A 23,913-nucleotide genomic window follows, 5' to 3' on the forward strand; every position below is an offset into this window, starting at 1 on the left:
TTAGTGTTATGTGAAAATCAGAGTTAAGAACATCGTCAATGTCCGACAGATCAATTTAAAGTTAGTAAATATATTAGGATGGGAAACTACGGCAACAATGGTGCTGCTTCAATTATTGTATAATACACTGGCGTTAAGAAAGTCGTGGGACACCTCCTAATATCGTGATGGACCTCCTTTTGGCGCGCGTAGTGCAGCAACATGGCGCGACATGGACTGAGCGCGTCATTGGAAGTCCCCTACGAAAATATTGAGCCATGCTGCCTCTCTAATCGTCCATAATTGCGCAAGTGTTGCCGGTGCAGGGTTTTGTGTATGAACTATCCTCTCGATTATGTCCCATAAGTGGGCAGTGGGATTCATGTCGGGCGATATGGGTGCCAAACATACGCTCGAATTGTCCAGAACAGTTGTGGTCCTGTGACATAGCGTGTTATCAAGGGAACATCAAATTCGTGAATGGTTTACAAATGGTCTCCAAGTAGCAGAACATGACCCTTTCCAGGCAATGATCGGTTCAGTTGGGCCAGAGGACCCAGTCCATTCCATGCAAACACAGCCCACACCATTATGGAGCTTCTACCAGCCTGGATAGTATCTTGTTGACAACTTGTGACTACGGCTTCGCGGGGTCTGCGGCACATTTTAACCCTGTTACCAGTTCTTGCCAACTGAAGTTGGCCACACTCTGACCCTACCATCAGCCCTGTTCTATAGCTAAAGCACTAACATTTGTTCACCGGTAGTTCGGAGGCAAGTGAAGTCATATGAAAGCGTAGTTTGAAATAAGCACCAGATGACGACTGCGTGCAGTTCATCATCATCAGTTCAAGACACTGTAAACGGTGATTCAAAAGTAATGCTCCATAAGACATTACATTGATGATTCAATAGTCTTGGCACGTACGACAAAGTGATATTCATGGAGTAAAGAGATGTGCTTCACGGCAGGTCATATGAACAAGTGCTCATAGCTCTTAAGGTATGCTTTTTACAGCCCATGTTTATGAGACTTTTTTGCTTCGAATGATGCTTCCATCATACCCATGAACACGACTTTGTGCTATGAGTCAAGGCTATTGAATCACCTATTTAGACTTTGTCCCATTGGGCACGGCTTTTGAAATCGCTCTGTATGTTCTTCCAATTGGTCTGTGTTGAACATGAAACAATGAAACTATTAATTGTGTTAATATGTGTGCTGAAGCGAATTTTGTGACGCTTAATACCTGAGTCACTGTATCTCTATAAGATGCTGTATCACAGCCAAGAAATTGAATTGATATCGAATCACAAAATTATCTAATTTAACAAATATCCATTCCACGGATATTAACAAGTTTGATTGCTACTATTGGCTAACTATAATTTCATTTCATAATCTTTCCTAATTTTATTTAATTTCATGATTCTGAAAATTTGTTGTTGTATTTGATATGTATTTCGGATGTTATCAGCGTTCTTTCCTTGGTGTGTCGCTACAATTACGAGGTAACGACGTTGATCTGTTATACGAGAAACGGCGGTATTGAAGTCAGTGATAAAGGCTTGCGTCCTACAGAATAGTCGTAATTCAAGAGTGTAATGGGGGATATGTTAACATGTAGAAACGTAATACAAGTCATCCAATTTGAGTAAAGATAAGAATTTATATCATTCCCCAATGGTTTTAAAGTATATTTAAACATCGCAGTGGTTTTATGTTTAAACCTTAGGATTTCATGGCTTTTTGCGCACTGCTTATCGTATTTCAGGTCGTAATCTTTTCTCTACAAGTGAACAAAATTTACGCTGGTAACATATTAGCTCAGAATAGTGCATGTTCTTACGGAGTGTCGACCATTCTGTCATATACAATTGAACAGAGGAAGAACATGACCAATATTCCATAGTAATGCAGTGCCATCTGTCCTTGTGTATATGATATCACTAAAACAGCATTTTCCGTATCGTTGGTCATTTACAACTAAAAAATAAACGTTTGACAATGCATAGATAGGGTAGTTACTGCGTGTCATCAGCAGGTAGGCACGTTGCTGCCTGATGATATCGATAATGGTGATGGATAGAAACTTTTCAACGATTTTAACACAGCAGTTAAGCCTACACAGTTGAAATATTTCAGTACCTATTGCCATTAAAATTTTAGTCCTTTCTAGCCTACGGAAAACATTTATTATAAATGAAGGCGTTTTATCCTATTCTATTTCGAATGTAGGTACTGTCTTGCTACGGATTACTCAGTGCACTACAAAGGATGGATATGGCCACTTTTTAAAGAAAAAAGTGAAAGTATGCTTTTACCTATTGTTAAGCACTCCAGCATGAAAAGAATGGATCCTTTAGCAATATATTCCCTACGTTGGATTCATTTTAGAGTTTCCAGTCATCACTGACTTCCACTCACAGCCGCTTAGCTTCCTGCGGCTGGCTCCAACTCTCCGGAACAAATGCCGGCTAGCGGGCTCTACCCACTCGTCTTAATTGAAATCCTGAAGAATCCGACAATTAAGTGCACCGGACCGCATTCCTTGAACCTCCAAGCTGCGTCGAGCAAAGGGCTCCTCGACGTTTTACAACCACTTTCCAATACAGGAATTCTGATCATTTTCCTGTGAAGAATTCCTATTGCCCTCTGTTAACAAAATTCCAATTGTTCAGGCTGTAATAGCGTGTGAGGCTGCAAAATTGAAAGTAAATTTTGTGGAGGCTATACCTATGCTTAGACCTCGTACAAGTGAAAAAACTGAGAGAGAATTTACGTGGGCTATTGTAGTACTTCAGAGAATACTGATAAATGTGACAAATTATCCTTATTATACCGACTAAGTGACACTGTGTATTGTATATGTTTACTGTATATCTTTAGCTAAAGGAAAGAAAAAATGCTTACATTTAATTGATTTTACGTCTTTGTTCGCTTATCGTACGATACAACCTAGAATGTATTTTTGTATTGTCTCCTGACGCTGTAGAAAAGATACGTAATCCTGCATAGTTAACTGAATGGAGCAAAATTATTCGGAATGCGTGATGTCTACTTTCCATTAAGAGAAGGAAGATTTATAAGAACACATAAAACCCATAGTTTTACACAGCTATTCTCTCCAAATGATATAAACATGTGTATGCTTCGAACGATAGCTTTCAGTTATCAGTAATGTCTTGTAAATCAAAGGAGGTTAATTTATATTACGGTACTGCTACCAAGGTTTCTGGTGGTATAAGATTGTAATAAATTAAAAGCAATGGCCAATTACACTCTCATGACAATGTTAACAGGACTTCCAGTAATTACCTTTTTTTGTTATTTTTGTTGTTGTTATCTGATTGCTTGTATCCGCAACATTACTGAAAAACATACACCATGTGCGATTAGGAGTCGCATCCTGGGAGTTCCGTACATACTTAATTATGTATATAGACAGTTCAGCCATTGCGGGAATCGATACTCAAGACCATTTTCGGCTATGATCGACAAACTGATACTGGCAACGTATCGGTCCCAGGGATTCCACGATGTTCGTGATGTTTCACTTTCGATAATATAAATGTGACAGTCATGCAGCAGACAGGTGATCATTGTTACAGTACCAGTAGTTATGCATTCAGACTGACTGGGTCGCAGTGGTAGAAGTCATACATCAGACATGACTTACAGTGTCACCGTTATTGAACTATGTGAAAAAAAGTAAATTAGCTACAAACTACGGCGTCCACACACTTTATTCAACATGTGAAATAGGATTTAGGTCATGACATGTTTGATATGTCTGCCATCATTGGCGATGATGTGGCTCAGACGAATGGCGAAATTGTGCGTGATCCGCTGAAGTGTCAGAACATCGATGCTGTCGATGATCTCTCGAATGGATGTTTTCATCTCGGCAATGGTATTGGCCTTATTGCTGTACACCTTGTCTTTAGTATAGCCCCACAAAAAGGAGTCCAATATGTTCAGATCCGGAGAATAAGGCGGCCAATCGAAGTCCACGGCAGTGGCCTCTGGGCATCCCAGAGCCAGAATGCGGTTTCCAGAGTGCTCCTCCAGGACATCACTCTCCTGCTTCGATGCTCCGTCTTGCATGAACTACATCTCGTCGAAATCAGGGTCACTTTGGATAATGGGGATGAAATCATCTTCCAAAACCTGCACTTACCGTTCGGTAGTCATCGTGTCATTAAGGAATATCACACCGATTATTCCGTGACTGGGCATCGCACACCACACAGTCGTCCATTGAGGGTGAAGAGACTCCTCGACTGTGAAATGCGGATTCTCTGCCCCCAAATGCGCCAGTTTTGGTTAATGACGAACCCATCCAAATGAAAGTGGGCTTCGTCGCTAAACCAAAGCATGCATGCCCATACTAATTCCCATCATGCCCCGCGGGCAACCGTGCGGTTTGAACGTCCTAATGTAAATCGTTTAGGAGTTATGACGATTTTATTTCATATAGTTCAATAACTGTCACCCTGAAATTGCTCTAATGGCGCGTCGGAATTTATCCCATGCCACCTGAAACGCCATATCTACGTGCAGCCATCGCAACTGTAAATTTGATGATGAATAAATTCCTTTTTCTAATCCGAGCAGTTCGTTCTTGGTCTTTCACTGTTATTATTCTTGGCTCTAGTACATACTGTATATTACCCGTCTCTCCCTACAGCCTACACATATTTTCGTCGGAATCTCTACATCTTGCACCATTTGACACTGTCGAACGCTTCTTTCTAGTCGGCAGATCCTATGTACGTGTCTGTAATTTTCTTTATTCCACTATCAACCGCAACGTCGGAAGTGGCTCTCTGGTGTCTTTCACTTTCCTAAGGCCAAACTGATAGTCATCTAACACATTCTAAATTTTATATTCCATTCTTCTATATATAATTCTTGTCAGCAACTTGCATGCATGAGTTGTTAAGATGATTATGCGATAATTCTCGCACTTCTCAGATCTTGCAGTCTTCGGAATTGTGTGGATGATATTCTTCAGAAAGTCAGATGATATATAGTCAGACTCACACATTCTACACACCAACGTGAATAGTCGTTTTGTTGCCACTTGACCAAGTTTAGAAATTTGATAGAATATTATCTACCCTTTCTGCCTCATTTCATCTTAAGTCTTCCAAAGCTCTTTTAATTCCGATTCTAATATTGGATTCCATGGCTCTTCGAAATCGACTCTTGTTTCTTTTTCTATGTCGCCAGACAAATCTTTTCCATCATAGAGGCCTACCTCCACCTATCCGCTTTCTCCTCTGCATTTAACCGCGGAATTTCCGTCAGGCTCTAAAACCTTTCTTTTAACTTGATCGAAGTTTATTTTGATTTCCCTATATGCTGAGTCAGTCCATCCGACAATCATTTCTTTTTCGATTTCTTCACATTTTACACGCAGCCATTTCGACTTAGCTTTCCTGCACTTCCTATTTATTTCATTCCTCAGCGACTACTATTTATGTATTCCTGAATTTCCCTGAACATTTTTGTTGCTTCCTTCTTTCATCGATCAAACTAAGTATTTCTTCTGTCACCCGTGGTTTCTTCGCAGTTACCTCTCTAGTACCTATGTTTTTCTGTCCAACTTCTTTAATCGCTCTTTTTAGAGATGTCCATGCCTCTTCAACTGAACTATCTCTTGAGAAACTCCTTATTGGAGTATGTATAGCCTTAGAGGTCTTCTAACGTATGTTATTCGTTAATACTTCCGTATGCCACTTCTTTCCACATCGATTCTTCCTGAATACTCTATCAAACTTCAGCCTTCTCTTCATCACTACTAAAACTGTGATCTGATTCTATATCTACTACTGGTACGCCTTACAACCCAGTATCCGATTTCGGAATCTCTGTCTGACCATGATGTAATGTAACTGAAAACTTCCAGTATCGCCTGGCCTTTTCCAAGAATACATCCTTCTCTTGTAATTCTTGAATAGAGTATTCGATATTACTAGCTGAAAATGGTTGCAGAACTCAGTCTTTCTTCTCTCTCATTCCTAGTACCACGTCCAAATTCTCTCATAAATCTTCCTTCTGTTCCTTTCCCTACAACCGTATTCCAGTCCGCCATGACGAGTAGATTTTCATCTCCCTTTACGTACTGCTTTACCCGTTCCAATCCTCATATACTTTCTCTGTCTCTCATCATCAGCTTGTGACGTCAGCATGTATACCTGAGCTACCGTTGCCGGTGTTGGTTTCCTGTTGATTCTGATGAGAATAATGCTATCATTGAACGGTCCACAGTAAAACACTCTCTTCCCTACCTTCCTATTTATAAAGAATCCTAATCCTGTTATATCATTTTCAGCTGCTGTTGATATTACATTATCCTCATCTGACGGGAAATCCTTGTCTTCTTTCCATTTAACTTCACTGACCTCCATTATATCTAGATGGAGCCCATGCATTTCCCTTTTCAGATTTTCTACTTCCCTACCATGTTCCAGGCTCCGACTCGTTGAACGTTACTCTTTTGGTAGTTATTCAATCCTTTTATCATGATCGCCTCCCCCGTGGTAGTCTCCTCTCGGAGATCCGCATGGGGAACTATTCCGGAATCTTTTGCCAATGGAGAAAACATCACGATACGTTTTGAAATACAGGTCACGTGTCCTATGGATACACATTATGTATCTTTAATCCAGCGTTTTCCATTGCCTTCTGCATCCTCCTGATGATTGTTGATTCTTAAGCCTTTAAGAGCAGTTTACCACTGCAAGCGCAAGAGAGCTCAGGCCTTGGCCTATGCCGGAAGACTTCGGCTCAAATTTTGATTATTATCGACATACCGTTCAGAAAAAAGCAACAGTTTAAATTTTCAGATTGTGTGCTGAAGTGGTTCGAAATCTAGTTGAGAAAGAGACAGCAGAGTGTTGTCTATGGGAATGAGAAGTCTTCCTGGAAGCGAGTTTCATTAGGAGTGTCACAACCGCCTGTGCTGCTATTGTTCACTATAATGTTCACGTAAAATAGTAGGCCTATGTTACTGAAATACCATTATTTGAATATCAGCGTAGAGACCTGTGTAGATAGTAAGTCTTCCTGCAGTGAATGGGTTAGGTATTACTTTATTTCCCACTGATTCATAGTTCAGTAGCTAATTCAACCACATATGCCAGTAACTGGAGTTAGTGCTAATAAGTGATATTAATAATAGACAACACTTTTACTAAACAGTGAATTATTGTACAAATGCCGAAAATAACAAATTAGTGAAACAGTGTACAATCACATGTACTGCAAGCCCACACAGTGATTACCAAGACAGTTACATGAAAGAATATATGAAAATTAAGTCAATGTTCTTGCAAAAGAATTAAATAATGCGTTCGGTATAGAACAGTTCTATCTTAAATCATAATCCTGTATAGCAAATGTGTATTCAATTCCATGTGAAACTGATAAGTCTGTGGAACATAAGCAGTTCTGATCAGACAAAACCAAACTGTTAACAATTTGAAAAGCGAGTGTCCGTAGTGTGACTGCAATACAGCAGCAGTAACACAATCGAATATTTCATACTTATGTTTACGATTGCAGGCTTTCAAATAAGAAAATAAAATGTGGTGTGGACCTCAACTATGTACTCTCAGGCTCAGAGTTGAAATATTAAAGGTTTTGGCTGGTTTCGTTGTCTAGGGTTTAGGATACGTAGCTGCCGCATTAAAAGCCCAGTACTGCTGAGTCTACAGTACACAATACGAATATACACATGAATCGAATGGTCGAAGGTTCCTATTACTCGGCAATTGCGAATTTTGAATGTATCATAGAAATTTATAAATGAAAGATTGCAACTAAAGAAAATCTGCAGGTACTATTTTTAACGACTTTAAATGATGAGTATGATTTCAGAAGTACCTTTAAGAATGCCGTTTATTACTGCAAAACACTTATTGCTATCAATGGTCCAGCAATTAAATAAAATATAATTTGAATAACAGGGAAACAATAGGTTCGTACTTCACGTAATAAGTTGTGAACAACAACATAGCTCGCGAGATATTCACCTCTAAATGCATACTACGTCTTCACTGCATGAGCCACGGAAACCTCACAAATGCATAAGTCGGCACTACGAAATTTTTCTGTCTTGCGTGACCACGCGCAAAGAGCTCCATTCTCCAAGTAGTTCCCGTGACCATCTGTCGCTGCTCCTCGCTCAGCACTCCTTGTCCAGCACTTCCATCCATTCCCCCCATTAACGAACGCTGCGATTGGCTAGAGCACTCGAGTCATCTCTTCAAACCAACGTACACTCACAAACATTTGAAACACATACGAAATGCTGGATTTACATTTAAATAATTTGAAATTAAAAAAATATTCATATGGCTGGACCATAAACACGCTTTAACACCCATTATAAAATACATAAACAAATAAAATAAACATATATCAAAGGAATAGTTACAGAAGGTAGGCCAGTAGCCTAATGTGTCTGTGCATCCTAAAACACAGTAAATATTTAACCAATGTCTTCATGAATAGTATATATTGGATATAAACAAAGACATTGACGGATAAATATGTTGATAAGCATGCTGCTACCGTTTTTTCGTGTCACTGTGGAGTACTTATGGCCTGACGCGATTAGTAGTAATCGACCACTTTGACATCCAATAACTCATGTACTATTCACGTTACATGCCTGTAATTCATACCAATTTGGATTTACAGTAATAGATTTGTAAAATGTTAATTGACAAAATCGGATGAACCATTTAGATTTTGGAAATTCGTTGCTGGTTGTTACTTGTATAATTTACAGTCAGATACTAAACTCTAAACTAATAAAGATATTGAAAATCTGATTACAGCATCAGAATTGTTGTGCAAATAATGGCAATGTACATGTTTCTTTTTAAGGTATCATGATTCCTCTGGCTATTATTAATTTCTACATGAGCTGTGAAATGTCTGCCATTATGGTTTCCCAAAGTCCGCCATCTGTGGCACTCGCGGCATACACATCTCCTTCATCTACACGAAAGCACAGACCTAGACACCGCGTCAACATGGAATTCCCAGCCACGCCGTCGCGTCTGCCTGGACCACACCAACTCGGAACTCCGAATATTTTTAGGGCGCCACAACTCGCCCATTACCTCACACGATTCCATACTACTTCAACTTTAAATTCTTTAATACTTGCCAAACTGTTCTCTGCAGTAACAGCTTCATCGTAATTACACCGAGGTTGCGTAGTGCCTGTTTATGTTGGATGCTCAGTTATCATTTATTTCCCACACTTTCCAACTGAGTGATTAATGACATTCAGTGTCTTCACATATTATACATATCGATCGGCAGGTAAACTGAAAATGATCTGCTGTTGTTTATGACAATAAAAGAATATGACGTCTGAATTGAGGGCAAATAGTTATTTAACTGGTTGGCCACAGTTAAGAGAGATATCACACTAGAAATCGATTACGTAAAACAATGCTTAGTTCTTTTTATCAACACACAGCTAGTGTTTATTTAGTCTGTTAATAGCTGTACCACGCATTACCACTAAGTTAGTAGTGTCAGAAACTACTTCTTTTAGCAAACAGTGGTTCATTTCTTCTTCGTAACATTTTTGTGCTCAGACCATTTTTTTTCAGTGTAAATTCATCAATTCCTGACCAATTTCGGGTCACGAACACGTGGAACAATTCTTAGGCCACATATCCATTACAATTATGTCTCGTACGCATCAAAAACTTCCACAATCTCTCTTTTGGTATACCTGTTGCTATTTCCCCACCAGTAAAAGTATATTGCGAAAGGTTTTGTTTCCATATGTTACATAAATTCAAAACATTTCAATTCATTCTCTCCCTTTTACAAAGAATAGTTCACTATATATGATGACAAAAATTAACATTCACACAGTAAGAATTACAGTGTTTCTTACAAAATTATATGAAGAAAATATTTTCATCTCTGAATCTCCTTTAGATAACTTGGCCTTACAAAATACCAGTAATTTCATCTAGCAGACTTTTTCGGTACTTATAGTGCTACTGTTAAGTGTGGGTATGTGGCTCTGTATTCGGCCCACAGTAATGCAACGTCGTGTTCTTCAGTCTTCAGCCATCAGATAGGTTAGCAGCATCTCGTCATGCATTCCTGACTTCAGCCTTCCTCTTGAGTGCGGTATAGGCGGTGCATCTGGTATCCTCCGTGTTCTGGTTGATGTATTTTAGTGTCGGTCCACCTCTTACATTCTTGCCTTCTGCTGTTCCTTCAGTGATACTATTGATGACATCATCATGTCTCAGCAGATCGCCAGCCTATGTGTCCCTTCTGTGTTTAATAAGTTTCAGGAGACAACACTTCCTTCTTTTGTGAAGTACCTCTTCATTTAACACTACATCTTTTCTGCCCAAGAAATCTTGAGCATTTTGCGGCAGTACCAAGTCTGGAATACTATTATTATTTTTTTGCTTCTCCGAGTGTCCATGTTTCTCTTCGGACATCAGCACACTCCAAACAAGCTTCTTAATGAGGTCTTTGCTGAGATATTTGTCTATGCTGCTGGATGAGAAAAGGTCTCTTCTCATGTTAAAATCAGATTTTTGCCTGGTGGGTACGGCTTGCAGTTAGCAATATCTTCCCTTGATCAACCGTGTGATGTCTCTTTATTCCATTCCACTGGTAGACAACGAATTCGATGGTCTCCAGTCACTCATTGTTAAGTGAGCATTGGACAATGGTATTTTATCTGGTCATCACCAAGATTTTTGTTTTGCCTCTATTAATTTTCGTAGTATGGGAAGAGGTGAGGGTGGTTTCCATCTGGGCCATCATCGCTTCTAATTTTTCTGCATCTTCCCCTAACACGACGATATCATCAGCAAATCTCAGCATGTTAAATAACCTGATCACAGGTGCGACACACCACTCGCAGCCACTACGACTCTCATTTGAGGGTGAGGTATCCCGTTACGTCCCAGCAGATCAATTTCGTATAAGAAGTGGGTGAATAATTGGATATACTGTTGGACGCCAACACAGCTGCGCAGAAAATACTTTCCGGACTTGGAGGAAGACTTCTCACCAAATGAATTCGCAGCTGCGAGTAAGGACTACCACCAGCTGTAGAATGGAATGAGGACAATGAAAATTTGTGCCAGAACGGGACTCGAACCCGGATCTCCCGATGCGTTTCGTAACGGCTTTGGTCGCCGTAGTACCTGATTGCGTGGTAATCAGGATAATAGAGGCACTGCAATTTCTTATCTGAGACCTTAACTTTTCCCGTCTAAATGAATGTTCAGATAACTTACGGGTTTAGTGCCGGGTGACGTCGTCTACCACCGCCGATATTTCGACAGGAGCACACCCTGCCATTCTCAAGGCACAACTGCAAGGAGGAAGCAATGTGCATGGGAATTTAATACTTCGGTTCACAGAGGAGACACGAGGAAGATACCACACACAGAACAAGTAACCACAGAGTCAACACACAACCAAAGATAACCAACATCAGAAATATCGATAGTGATTATTAATCAACGGGTGAGGTAGCACTAATTCTGTCCCTCTGTTTTTTGATGAGAGACAGAGCCGGATTCCAAGCAGCATTTAAACAAAATGCACCATCTCTGTTTATAAGGTTGCTTGACAATTTGATTTCAACAGCTTCCTTAATAATACTATCCCTAACGTGCAAGTCAGAATCTCCGTGTTGTTGTATTCCATAGGATGTCAAGGCAATGTTCTTCAATAGCGGATTTGTTCGGCTGTTGTAAGCGTGTGTGACGCTTATGTTCAGTGCACCGGCCTTCCACAGTCCTGACTGTCTGACCAATATATGACACGCCACAACTGCAAGGAATACGATAGACACCAGCCTTACGCAAACCAAGATCATCTTATACGGACGCCAACAGGGCATTAATCTTAGAAGGTGGTCGAAAAACACATTTCACATAATATTTCCGCAAAATTCGGCCAATCCTGTTGGAAACACTTCCTGCGTAAGACAACAAGGCCGTAGACTTAGGTGCCACTTCGTTTCTATCGTCACTCACCCGTTGCACAGAAGGCTGACAGCGCAACGCACGTTTGATTTGCCTCTCACTATAACCATTCTGACGAATGGTGACTTCGAGATGTGATAGCTCAGCTGCTAAACTTTCAGGATCTGAGATAACGTGGGCCCTGTGAACCAGGGTACGAAGTACTCCTTCACGCTGAGCTGGACGGTGACAACTATCAGCTAGCAGATACAAGTCAGTGTGAGTAGGCTTCCTATGAACAGAATGTCCCAACGTCCCATCAGTCTTCCTTCTGACCAACACATCAAGGAAGGGAAGGCATCCATTCTTTTCCACCTGTATAGTGAACTGAATATTCGGGTGGATTGTATTCAGGTGTTCCAAAAACCGGTTTAAATTCCCACTACCATGAGGCCAAACAAAAATATCGTCTACATATCTGAAAAAACACTCTGGTTTTAAGGTCGCTGACTCCAATGCACGTTCCTCAAAGTCCTCCATAAACAAATTGGCCACAATAGGTGACAACGGGCTTCCCATTGCAACTCCATCAGTCTGTTCGCAGTACTGACCATTGAACAAAAAGTAAGTGCAACTAAGCACATATCGAAGCAAAATTGTTAATCGACACCAAACTTAACCTTAATTAGCTGCAGCCGGTCGAAGTGGCCGTGCGGTTAAAGGCACTGCAGTCTGGAACCGCAAGACCGCTACGGTCGCAGGTTCGAATCCTGCCTCGGGCATGGATGTTTGTGATGTTCTTAGGTTAGTTAGGTTTAACTAGTTCTAAGTTCTAGGGGACTAATGACCTCAGCAGTTGAGTCCCATAGTGCTCAGAGCCATTTTAATTAGCTGCAACGAATCAGAGAGAGGAACGCGAGTGAAACGAGAAACTACATCAAAACTGACTAAAATATCAAAGTCATTCAGACGCAGTCCCTGCAATCGACGTAAGAAATCTGCAGAGTTCTTAATGCGGAGCACCCGTATCAGAAACAATAGGCCTCAACGGGACAGCCTCTTTATGGCCCTTAGGGAGGCCATATAATCTAGGTGGTACAGCACAGTAAGAATTAAGACTCTTGATCATATCCTGTGACAAAGAACTTTTCTTCAGGAGGTTATTAGGCTCTCTCTCAACACTCTTAGTAGGGTCAGCACCGATATTGCGATACGCCGAATCAGAAAGTAGAAACTGCATCTTTTGAATGTAATCGTTCTTGTTCAACAAAACCGTGGCATTTCCCTTGTCCGCAGGTAAAATAACAATATCAGGATCCATTCTGAGTGGACGAACGTAAAGCAGCCGCCTCAGCTGCTGTGATATTACACATGGGTGGACCGGCCCCAGTCAACACACGACAAGCTTCCCTCCTAACTTCTTCTGCTTGATAGTTTCATTTCAACAGATTCCTTAATGCTGCTTGGAATCCGGCTCTGTCTCTCATAAAAAAACAGATGGACAGAATTAGTGCTACCTCACCTGTTGATTAATAGTCACTGTCGATATTTCTGATGTTGGTTACCTTTGGATGTGTGTTGACTCTGCGGTTACTTGTTCTGTGTGTGGTATCTTCCTTGTTTCTCCTCTGTCAACCGAAGTATTAAATTCCCTTGCATATTGTTTCCTCCTTGCAGTTGTGCCTTGAGAATGGCAGGGTGTGCTCCTGTCGAAATATCGGCGGTGGTCGACGACGTCACCCGGCAGCAAACCCGTAAGTTATTTGAATTTCGTATCTGTTTGCTTCTGTTTCTCCAGAAAGTGAAACGTAAATTTGTCTAACATCCACTATTGCGATGCAATCAAACACTACAAGAGTAGCGAAAACTGTTTGGTTAGAACCAGCTATGAATCGTTCACGTTACACTTTCAAAATCGGTCTGTTTCATAGTGTCACTACTTCATACGCTCTTTTAGGTTTTTTTTTTTTTTTTTTTTTTTTTTTTTTTTTTTTTTTTTTTTTTTTTGTCATCAGTCTACTGACTGGTTTGATGCGGCCCGCCACGAATTCCTTTCCTGTGCTAACCTCTTCATCTAAGAGTAGCACTTGCAACCTACGTCCTCAATTATTTGCTTCACGTGTTCCAATCTCTGTCTTCCTCTACAGTTTTTGCCCTCTACAGCTCCCTCTAGTACCATGGAAGTCATTCCCTCATGTCTTAGCAGATGTCCTATCATCCTGTCGCTTCTCCTTATCAGTGTTTTCCACATATTCCTTTCCTCTCCGATTCTGCGTAGAATCTCCTCATTCCTTACCTTATCAGTTCACCTAATTTTCAACATTCGTCTATAGCACCACATCTCAAATGCTTCGATTCTCTTCTGTTCCGGTTTTCCCACAGTCCATGTTTCACTACCATACAATGCTGTACTCCAGACGTACATCCTCAGAAATTTCTTCCTCAAATTAAGGCCAGTATTTGATATTAGTAGACTTCTCTTGGCCAGAAATGCCTTTTTTGCCATAGCGAGTCTGCTTTTGATATCCTCCTTGCTCCGTCCGTCATTGGTTATTTTACTGCCTAGGTAGCAGAATTCCTTAACTTCATTGACTTCGTGACCATCAATCCTGATGTTAAGTTTCTCGCTGTTCTCATTTCTACTACTTCTCATTACCTTCGTCTTTCTCCGATTTACTCTCAAACCATACTGTGTACTCATTAGACTGTTCATTCCGTTCAGCAGATCATTTAATTCTTCTTCACTTTCATTCAGGATAACAATGACATCAGCGAATCGTATCATTGATATCCTTTCACCTTGTATTTTAATTTCAATCCTAAACCTTTCTTTTATTTCCATCATTGCTTCCTCGATGTACAGATTGAAGAGTAGGGGCGAAAGGCTACAGCCTTGTCTTACACCCTTCTTAATACGAGCACTTCGTTCTTGATCGTCCACTCTTATTATTCCCTCTTGGTAGTTGTACATACTGTATATGACCCGTCTCTCCCTACAGCGTACCCCTACTTTTTTCAGAATCTCGAACAGCTTGCACCATTTTATATTGTCGAACGCTTTTTCCAGGTCGACAAATCCTATGAAAGTGTGTTGATTTTTCTTTAGCCTAGCTTCCATTATTAGCCGTAACGTCAGAATTGCCTCTCTCGTCCCTTTACTTTTCCTAAAGCCAAACTGATCGTCACCTAGCTCATCCTCAATTTTCTTTTCCATTCTTCTGTATATTATTCTTGTAAGCAGCTTCGATTCATGAGCTGTTAAGCTGATTGTGCGATAATTCTCGCACTTGTCAGCTCTTGCCGTCTTCGGAATTGTGTGACGATGCTTTTCCGAAAGTCAGATGGTATATCGCCAGACTCATATATTCTACACACCAACGTGAATAGTCGTTTTGTTGCCACTTCCCCCAATGATTTTAGAAATTCTGATGGAATGTTATCTATCTCTTCTGCCTTATTTGACCGTAAGTCCTCCAAAGCTCTTTTAAATTCCGAGTCTAATACTGGATCCTCTATCTCTTCTAAATCGACTCCTGTTTCTTCTTTTATCACATCAGACAAATCTTCACCCTCATAGAGGCTTTCAATGTATTCTTTCCACCTATCTGCTCTCTCCTCTGCATTTAACAGTGGAATTCCCGCTGCACTCTTAATGTTACCACCGTTGCTTTTAATGTCACCAAAGGTTGTTTTGACTTTCCTGTATGCTGAGTCTGTCCTTCCGACAATCATATCTTTTTCGATGTCTTCACATTTTTCCTGCAGCCATTTCGTCTTAGCTTCCCTGCACTTCCTATTTATTTAATTCCTCAGTGACTTGTATTTCTGTATTCCTGATTTTCCCGGAACATGTTTGTACTTCCTCCTTTCATCAATCAACTGAAGTATTTCTTCTGTTACCCATGGTTTCTTCACAGCTACCTTCTTCGTACCTACGTTTTCCTTCCCAACTTCTGTGATGGCCCTTTTTAGAGATGTCCATTCCTCTTCAACTGTACTGCCGACTGCGCTATTCCTTATTGCTCTATCTATAGCGTTAGAGAACTTCAAACGTCTCTCGTCATTCCTTAGTACTTCCATATCCCACTTCTTTGCGTATTGATTCTTCCTGACTAATGTCTTGAACTTCAGCCTACTCTTCATCACTACTATATTGTGATCTGATTCTATATCTGCTCCTGGGTACGGCTTACAATCCAGTATCTGATTTCGGAATCTCTGTGTGACCATGATGTAATCTAATTGAAATCTTCCCGTATCTCCCGGCCTTTTCCAAGTATACCTCCTCCTCTTGTGATTCTTGAACAGGGTATTCGCTATTACTAGCTGAAACTTGTTACAGAACTCAATTAGTCTTTCTCCTCTTTCATTCCTTGTCCCAAGCCCATATTCTCCTGTGACCTATTCTTCCACTCCTTCCCCTACAACTGCATTCCAGTCGCCCATGACTATTAGATTTTCGTCCCCCTTTACATGCTGCATTACCCTTTCAATATCCTCATACACTTTCTCTATCTGTTCATCTTCAGCTTGCGACGTCGGCATGTATACCTGAACTATCGTTGTCGGTGTTGGTCTGCTGTCAATTCTGATTAGAACAACCCAGTCACTGAACTGTTCACAGTAACACACCCTCTGCCCTACCTTCCTATTCATAACGAATCCTACACCTGCTATGCCATTTTCTGCTGCTGTTGATATTGCCCGATACTCATCTGACCAGAAATCCTTGTCTTCCTTCCACTTCACTTCACTGACCCCTACTATATCTAGATTGAGCCTTTGCATTTCCCTTTTCAGATTTTCTAGTTTCCCTACCACGTTCAAGCTTCTGACATTCCACGCCCCGACTCGTAGAACGTTATCCTTTCGTAGATTATTCAATCTTTTTCTCATGGTAACATGGTAACCTCGCCCTTGGCAGCCCCTCCCGGAGATCCGAATGGGGGACTATTCCGGAATCTTTTGCCAATGGAGAGATCATCATGACACTTCTTCAATTACAGGCCACATGTCCTGTGGATACACGTTACGTGTCTTTAATGCAGTGGTTTCCATTGCCTTCTGCATCCTCATGTCGTTGATCATTGCTGATTCTTCCGCCTTTAGGGGCAATTTCCCACCCCTAGGACAAGAGAGTGCCCTGAACCTCTATCCGCTCCTCCGCCCTCTATGACAATGCCGTTGGCAGAATGAGGCTGACTTTTTAAGCCGGAAGTCTTCGGCCGCCAATGCTGATTATTTATCAAAATTTAGGCAGTGGCGGGGATCGAACCCGGGACCGAAGACGTTTTGATTATGAATCGAAGACGCTACCCCTAGACCACGGTTTGATAACAGCCAGAATTCTGACCGCTACACGTAATTTATCGATTTCTTAGTCTGAATCCACCCCAGTACTTTGTATGACGGTGAAGTACTAGTCATTTCATCGTGACCGCAACATTAGATCTCACTTGGCTAATGCCCTATCTACGCGTCTACTAAAAACGTTTTTGCAGTCCTCCAATGCTGCTGTCTCGGGAGAAACTCCACTCTCGACGCGGTTCGGTATCCTACTGTATTTACAAAAAAGGTGAAGCACTTCCTTTTGTCAGCTTCATAATATTGTCTCAAAAATCAACATGTATAGCAGTCATTCTCTGTCACACAGAGAAGCAAATACTCAGATCTTCTCACGCTGTCTGTAAGCGGCAGCCAAATGAAAATGACACAGATGGAAAAAAAGTAAGTACACTGTTCATTATTTCGAAAGTAATCACCGTAGCTGTTAATACATTTATCCCACAGTGGGACAAGACGGCCAGTGCCTTCATGAAAAAAAGTTTGCCGTTGCCTGCGGAACCATGATAGTACCTATGAATGTACCTCTTTGTCCAAAGCAAATAGACGGCCGCATAAGTCTATTTTGAGGGCTTCAGAAATATGGAAATCGCCTGGGGGAGAGATCGGGAGTTTCTGGAGGATGTGTAAAGGTTTCCAAGCGAAACTTCTGTATCGTAATCCAAACAGCCTTTGCAGCATAGGGGCGGGCGCTGAAGGAAGACAATCAGACTCCGTAGCAACGTCAAACATTTTTCAATGAAGCCACTGTCGACTCAGTGTGGGGTAAATATGGCGATTAATGTTCAAATAATAAACAGTTCCTTACTTTTTTTGCATGTGTCTGGTTTGCGTTTGAGTGCCCTTAATAGTACTTTCGTATTCCTATCAATCACGCCACTTATTTTTCTTCTGTTCATTCAACAATATTTCGCCTTTTCTACCTCTCGCATTTCTCTCTCATTTTATATCCTCTCTACTTTGACCATCATCAGTTATTTTGCTCCTCAAATAGCAAAACTATTTTACTGCTTTAAGTCACTCATTTCCTAATTAAGTTCCCTCAGCATCACCCGACTTAATTCGACTACATTCCATTATCCTCGTTTTGCTTTTGTTGATGTTCATCTTATATCCTCCTTTCAAGACACTGTCCATTCCGTTCAACTGCTCTTCCAAGTCCTTTGCTGTCTCTGACAGAATTACAATGTCATCGGTGAACCTCAAGGTTTTTATTTCTTCTCCATGGATTTTAATACCTACTCCGAATTTTTCTTTTGTTTCCTTTACTGCTTGCTCAATATACAGATTGAATAACATCGGGGACAGGCTACAACCCTGTCTCACTCCCTTCCCAACCATTGCTTCCCTTTCATGCCCCTCGACTCTTAACTGCCATCTGGTTTCTGTACAAATTGTAAATAGCCTTTCACTCCCTGTGTTTTACCCCTGCCACCTTCAGAATTTGAAAGAGAGTATTCCACTCAACATTGTCAAAAGCTTTCTCTAAGTCTACAAATGCTAGGAATTCAGGTTTGCCTTTCCTTAATCTATCTTCTAAGATAAGTCGTAGCTTCAATACTGCCTCACGTGTTCCAGCGTCTCTGCGGAATCCAGACTGATCTTCCCCGAGATCGGCTTCTACCAGTTTTTCCATTCGTCTGTAAAGAATTCACGTTAGTATTTCGCAGCTGTGACTTATTAAACTGATAGTTCGGTAATTTTCACATCTGTCAACACCTGCTTTCTTTAGGATTGGAATTATTATGTTCTTCTTGAAGTCTGAGGGAATTTCGCCTGTCTCATACATCTTTCTCACCAGATGGTAGAGTTTTATCAGGGCTGGCTCTCCCAAGGCTTTCAGTAGTTCTAATGGAATGTTGTCTACTCCCGGGGCCTTGATTTGATTTAGGTCTTTCATTGCTCTGTCAAACTCTTCACGCAGTATCATATCTCCCATTTTATCTTCATCTACATCCTCTTCCATTTCCATGATATTGTCCTCAATACTTTCGTATTCCTATCAATTACGCCACTTATTTTTCTTCTGTTCGTTTTACAACATTCCTCCTTTTCTATGTCTGGCATTTCTCTCTCATGTGCATTGTTGTCACGAAAAAACATTTAAAGCTATTAGACTATAACTTGCCTTTATTGCTCTACATTTCCCAAACAAAAGTAAACTGTATATTTCTTCTGCTGTCACTATTACTGTCGCCTATTTCGAAGTGTTGGTTCCCATACATGTTTGCCACAATGATAGTACATTAATTCAAACTGAAAAGTTGTCAATCTTTCACTTTGCGTATCTTATCGCTCTGTTGTTCCGCTTGAAGCTGCCTTCCCTTCGTCTTTCGTGTGTTCGCCGTCGGGGCAAATTACTCCCGCTCAGCAACAATAACAACGCATCGCCCGAGCGGCTGCGGCGAGCATGACGGCGGAGAAAAAACAGACGCCTGTCGACGTGAGGCTGGGGGCGGCCGCTGCGAGTGGTGTCAGGGGCAGGCCAGAGGTCGGGGGCGGTGGGGGCGGCGGCGGAGGCGGGCGAGGGAACTGCGGTCTGCAGGCCTCAGCGCAGCGCAGCGCCGCGACGCCGGAGATTCAATTACGACCGGCACGTGGACGAGACGGGGTGACGCCTCGTGCCGTGGTGAAAGTTGATGGGCGGTCCCAGCGCGCTAGAGGTGACCCGACCCCTGCATATCTTTCAGTGCCAGTGTCTGAACTGCTTCAATCGTTCTATGTTCGGGATATGAGAAAAAGTGCCCGTGGGAACTATCTTTTGTTACATATGTAACGTACAGGACTTAAAGAATATTCGGTTAAAACATAATTGAGAACTGTATTTTAAAGACTGACATACAGAGACCACACAAAGTACATAAAAGTTAAGGAAGTGCAACCTTCTGTTTTGGATTTCCATCAATCTTTTGACTTATTTAATGTGTTCCGCCACAATTTCCTCTTTTGTGCCAACATTTTCATCTCAGAGCAGCACATACACCCAGCGATGCGGGGTCAATTGGAACACCAAGTGAGCCGTGCGCGGCTCGCGGTCGTGCCGTTTATTGTTCGTCATCTTGTTTTTGTGGTTCTGTCGCCTCGTTTTTCTTTTAATTCGATTTACTGGCGACACTAGGTTGCTGGTTTGCTGGACTGTGAGTGGCAGCAGCACCGGTTATGGATAAGGGCACTGTCGTACCATCTCTGGAGCGACTGCTAGTATTTCCGGGTCGTCGTGTGTCTGGAGTTCAGTTGGGACGGAACGCCAGTGCGGTGCGCACAGCCAGCACTCGCCGACCACTGGCCGCACACATCCGGCGGAAGGAGACTGGAGCTGGAACGACCGTTGGTTGGTCGTTCGGTCGTTCGTCTCATCGGGCGACGTGTATTTGGCCTTTTGACCGTTTCTGGGCCTCGTCAGTTGGTCATCTAGCCGGACGTGGGTCGGTTCCTTCCTTGTGCAGAGATGTCTGGTGCCCAATGGGCAAGTGTTACCTCTGCATGGTTGGGTCTGAGCCAGTATTCGCGGGTCGCCATGTCGCCGGATATCGAGTTGAGTCGGGTTGGAGCTGCAGTGAGCTCCGGACAGCCAAGACTCGCCCGACCGTTGCCGGCACTCGTAACTTGACTGGGAACGATCGTGGTTGGTCGTTCGGTCGGTCGTCTCCGGACGACGTGTATTTGGTGGCCGACCGCTTATGGAAACTGGTGTGTGTGTGTGTGTGTGTGTGTGTGTGTGTGTGTGTGTGTGTGTGTGTGTGACTTGTCATTTCTCCTTGTTATTCCACGGTGGTTGGATTTAGGATTGTCGGAGTTCTTGGTGCAAGTGTTTACGTGGAACTATGTGTAGCTCCTGTGATTTGCACGGAGCAGTTATCAATCCTGTCTGCGTACTGGAGTAGGCAGGTGGTCGGTTGGGGCAGAGCAGCGAGTGTATGTTTCCTCACCGTGTTGATGCTGTCCGGCATAGCATGTAGTTAGACAGCCTTGGTGTTAGTTTATATTTTTGATTGGTTATTTTGCCTTGGCTGTATTTAGACGCCAATATTTGAAGCCGTTGCGCTGCTGGTATCTTCGTCCTCGCTGACGTTTTCCCTTGTCATGCCGTTGGTCGGCCTGAAGGGAATTGATTAAGTTGTTGGTCGGTCCTTTAGCCGTCCCTGGGTCGGGTTGCCATCCGATTATTTAGTCTTATTCTTGGCTGCCTGTCTCACCTAAGCCGGCCAGAGTGGTCGAGCGGTCCTAGGCGCTACAGTCTGGAACCGCGCGACCGCTACGGTCGCAGGTTCGAATCCTGCCTCGGGCATGGATGTGTGTGATGTCCTTAGGTTAGTTAGGTTTAAGTAGTTCTAAATTCTAGGGGACTGATGACCTTAGAAGTTAAGTTCCATGGTGCTCAGAGCCATTTTTTTTGTCTCACCTAAACTGTTGTTAGTTTCCTACCCAGGCCGACCCTTGGACCACTTTCGAGCATCACTGTTCTGTTCTTGGATTGTGACTCTTGTCACAAGTACTGTGTCAGGCCTTTAGCCCTGTGTTAATTTTGTCTGTTCTATGTTCAGTGTATGACCTTCAGCCGAACCTTATGTGAAGTATTTTAAGATTAGGCCTTCAGCCGCGTTTGTTTTAAAATCTGTTGCTTTCAGCCGTAATGTTGTAAATTCCTGGCTCTAAGGTTTGTCTTTAACTATCTTGAGTTCTTATAATGGCCTTCAGCTGTACTGTGTAAATGCTTATCTTAAGGTTTGTCTTTAATTACTTTGAATAATTGTTTGGGCCTTCAGCTGTCAAGATATTTCAAGTTTTCTTAAGATGGTTTTCTGTTGTACTGTGTAAATACTTGTCTTTAAAGGCTGTCTTTTATTATTTTGAAAAATTATTGGGCTTCCAGCCGAGGAATTAATTTAAATTTTACTTAATATGGGTTTTAGCCGAAATTGGTAGCTGCTTGCCTTTTAAAGAATTTCCTTTGCTGATATTAAATATTATTTCTGCATTTAGCCGAAAAGATATTTTAATTTTACTTAAGTCAGGCCTTTAGACGTTTCTCTAAATCCTTTTGTTTTAAAAGGAATTATTTAAATCTTATTATTGAGAAGTTACTTGGGACCTCAGCCGTGAATTGATCCTTGTCGTTTTAAAGAGAAAACTGTGCATTGTGTTTTCGAGCAATAAAGTTCTGTGTTCTTTCCACAACCTGGTCCACTCTGTCCTGCGAAACCAGGTTTCGCCACTGACAAAATTTCGGAGGTTCTTCGGGGATATATTCTATTTTGGTACAGGGGATATGTGGTGGCGCGTTAGAAAGTAATTTAGGCGCTGAGAACCGTATGGGCAGAAAGCACACAGTCATCGATTTTGAAACTGTAACACGTATCAATCCTTCTCATTTCTGTTGATCTTATGTTGGATCAGCTTTACAAGTGTTGTACCCCTACACGTATACAAATATGAATGTTTACGAAAACCTGTCTCACCAATTTATGTGATATTTATTTCCATATGCGCCCAAAGCCCAAATTTTCATTGCTGTAGGAACACTCACTGGTTACAACGACGCTCATTTCTTCAAGAAGGCTGGAAGCTCTTGAAAGAATGACCCACCATGAACAGATTCCATGGTTTCAGCATTCCAGTCTGTAAAAAAGACATTCCAGAACGTTTAACAGTATTATAGACCTCATCACCAAACCAACAGTTGATGTTCGTGGTAACAATCTGAAGCTTTCAATAGGTTTCTATGAAGTATTGTTTGAAGTAACATTCCTTATTAGAATCCTGAGAAACCACCATTTTCTTGAAGTGACATCGAGGGAGACAAAAATTTGTTATTCTTACACAGTTTCTAGGTGCCGTGCAAAACACAAATACGTTGGTGGGAGAAACACAGATAACAACCTTGAAACACGAAACTTTACAAATACTCTAGATTTCATGCCTGAAGTGAACAGTGACAGTTTTATCTTAACCTCACGCAAGAGAATGTACATAATGGAAATGATGTTAACAAGGACCATGAAGTGTTGGTTAAGCAATAATTTGCGTGTTTGGTTCATTTAGTGTCTGTTCTTTATGTTCTGATTCTAGTTTCACATTAATTACAAAGGATAAGACGTTCAAAGAGGCATTATTGCCAACAGCTAATTTATGAAAATTTTGTGGATTAAGGTGAATGATAATTACCGTAAATATAATTAAACTTTAATAATATGAAGTGAGTACGTTATTTGTTTTGTAGGAAATATAGTGTAACGCCGGAAATGCATATCCTCCTATTTCCATCTATTGTACTATTATTTTTTTTCCTTGTTTTGTTACCTCAAGATATGACATTTCTGTGTCTTTACATATTGTAATTGTTTTACTATTTGTATATATATATTTATGCATTTATGTCGATGTATAATTGGTTTGCTTCGTAAATATTATTTGTATTTTTACGCTGGGTCTTGCCTAGGGAAAACTGCTATCGAACGATTACATCGATGGGTCGTGTGAAGAATCAAAGTGTGTAGGATCTTTGGGAGTGTTAACTCTGCCGCGTGGGGCGCGGGCAGAGAGAGTCTGGCGGGAGTAGCGAGTGGAGCAGGTGTTGTGTGACGCTCCCGCGAGTTGCCGCGCTTT

Source organism: Schistocerca americana, chromosome 2, assembly GCF_021461395.2.
Source record: "Schistocerca americana isolate TAMUIC-IGC-003095 chromosome 2, iqSchAmer2.1, whole genome shotgun sequence".
In the NCBI taxonomy this organism is placed as follows: domain Eukaryota; kingdom Metazoa; phylum Arthropoda; class Insecta; order Orthoptera; family Acrididae; genus Schistocerca; species Schistocerca americana.